Source organism: Pteropus alecto, unplaced genomic scaffold (assembly GCF_000325575.1).
Source record: "Pteropus alecto unplaced genomic scaffold, ASM32557v1 scaffold97, whole genome shotgun sequence".
NCBI classification, from domain to species: Eukaryota; Metazoa; Chordata; class Mammalia; order Chiroptera; family Pteropodidae; genus Pteropus; species Pteropus alecto.
This window is the reverse complement of record NW_006439713.1, coordinates 365,009-367,796: the sequence shown is the minus strand read 5'-3', so window position 1 is coordinate 367,796 and position 2,788 is coordinate 365,009.

Here is a 2,788-nt window from a genome sequence, read left to right as displayed (position 1 = left end):
TTCTCCGCATCTACCTCCTGCCCCGCGTCCTGGTGCCCAGACTCGCGCGCTTTGCCGGTGGGCGCCCCTGTCCGCTGAGCCGGGGGGCGCACCCACTGGACGGAGAAGGAATCTGAGTTCGCGTGAGGCTTGGCCAGAAGTCACAAAAGGCACTTAGACAGATGTCACGCAGGCCGTCCCCATCAAGGGGTGCCAAGGCTGCCGGCCAGGAGGGGCCCAGGGGCCACTGGGAGGCCACAGCTAACAACAGTCTCCTCCACGTGTGTGCTCTGCGGGCGGGGTGGGCGTGGGGTGGGGTGGATGGAGAACCCCTCACCCTGAGTGTCTCCCACCTGCAATGACCCACTAATCAAGGAGGGTGTGCCAGGCTTGGACACAGGTGGACTCATTGGGTAACTTTACTGACACCTTGTGCCTGGGCTCCATCCACAATTATTTAGTCAGTCCCTGCCACCTGCCCCCACTTGTCCCAGGCCCTGGAAGTAGAGCCCACCTCAAAGGGACAGGGTCTCTGCCCCTGTGTGTCCATTCCAGGGGAGGAGGCCAACCAGGGGGCTCCTACGATAACATGTCCTTTCGTGAGACCTGGCGTGGAGAGACCCGAAGACGGAACGGGGAGAGGGACAGGAAGGGGCGAGTCCCAGATCTGGTTGGCGGGAAAATCTCTTGGGACAGGTGACAATGAGCAGAGACCGAGCCACACCTTCTTCTAGGGGAGGCACGTTCCGGGCTGGGACAGCCGCTGCGAGTGCCTGGGGCAGGAACCAGCTCCCGTCAGGTCAGAGGAACCGGAGCTCAGGGGGCTGCTGGGATCTGGACCTCGGCTTCAAGGACGTTGGCCCCTGGGGGCTTCTGATCACGCTCCGCATTGCTTTATCTTGGCTTCTTTCGGACTGTCACAAAAGTGCCAAAGAATTCCCAGACGCTCGCCCAGGTCCCTGATGTCCGACGGGTACCAGCCCCGGGGCCCGTGAGGGACTTTACTAGGAAACGGGCTCTTTGAGGCACAGTCCAGGTGAAGCCACATCAGTATCTTCATAGGAGGAGGGAAGTGTGGACATAGACACGGCGAGAGGCCAGAGGCGGAGAAGGGAGTCATGGCAGGGAGGCCCACCCCCACGTCCTCAAGGACGCACGGCCCTGCCAACACCTTGGCTTTGGGCCCTGGCCTCCGGAAATGCGAGGCAATTTTGTGTTGCTTTCAGGCATCCAAGTTTGTGGCATTTTGTTAATGGCATCCCAAGTACTAAAATTCAAAAACTTTTTTTCACAAAATTGTTGACAGATTTTCAGACTGTCAGCAAAGTGGCAAGAATAATAAAGAATTCCCAGGAGCCCTTCACCCAGATTTTCCAAATGTTAAATTTTTATTGTATTTGTGTTACACTTTCCTCTGTGCGTGTGTGTGTAGCGTATGAATCTAAGTATCTATCATCTTTCTATTATCTACCTGGTTTTTCTGAACAGTTGAGAGTAAGTTGCAGACATGAAGTCCCCTTACCCCTAAACACTTCACTGTAAATTTCCTAAAAGCAAAGAATTGTTTTCCATAAAATAAATTTAATACAACTGTCAAAATGAAGTTAAGCGGACACTGCTCTTTAAGAAAGTCTTTAAATAAACCAAAAGGAAGTTAACATTGATGCAAAACTGTCGTCTAATCAACAGCTGTCCCCATACTGTCCTTCGCAGCCAGTGCCTGACCACGTGTCTCTCTGGTCATCCTTTGCGTTGAGACATGGCCATTTACGAAGTGTGCAGGCCAGGCATTTGTCTGATGTGATTAATTAGACCCGGGGTGAACTTTGGTTGAAGCCCGTGGGAGCAACGCTGAGTTTGTGACTGTGCCCCGTTAGGGGCACACGCGGTCTGCGTGTCCCTTCTCTGCCTTTGTTAACTTTGACTATTTGGTTTCTCCACTGTAAAGTTACTACGTTTACTCTCTGCATAGATTCTTTGAAACTACGTAAATACCGGCCTCCAACTCACAGTCTAGTTTCAGCCTCCATGGCGGACTTGTGTCTGAATCAATTTCCGTTGAAATGGTGGCCGAGGGGTGGTTTTTCTGATTCCTTCAGTCCTTCTACGTTGATTTGGCATTCCACTGTGGGAGTTTTCCTTCTCCTCCATTTATTCACTTATTTATGCCAGTGCGGATTCACAGATCTTAAAAAAAAATTTAAAAAGCATAGTTTACAATGGAAAGCGCACCATCCACTGGTTTTCAGTATACGGTTAGTGTTCAAGGAGTTGTACGATCTCCATTTAAACATTTTCATAACTCCAAAAAGAAACACTGTACCCATGAGCAGTCACTTCCCCTCCGCCTCCCGCTCCCCAGCCCTCTGTAAACCTCTAGGTCTTCATTCCTGTCAGGTGGATCCGTGGAGTCTCGCCTTGTGAAATAGGCTATAATTTTGCCGTTATTTTGATGCTAAAGGACGGCAGGTCAGCAGTCAGGCTGGATCCTGTGTCTTTTTGTTGTTTGCATGGCATCCTTTGGGCACCTGTTTTGGGCACAAGGAGCCATTTCAGGCTCATCTTGATCCCCGCCCCCTCCCCATCTTGGGGGGCGGACGTAATTCCAGTGGGTCCTTGTTAGGGGCTGAACCGTGTCCTCCCCAAGAGCATGCGTTGGAGTCTCGAGCCCCAAACCTAAGAATGAAACCGTAGATAGTGTTTGAAAGGGGACTAAGTGGAATGAGGCCCAGACTCTCTCCTGGACCCGACTCTGCTCAGGCTCCGCCAAGCGCCTTTCTCCAGTGCTCTTGGCCCCCTGTCAGGGGCC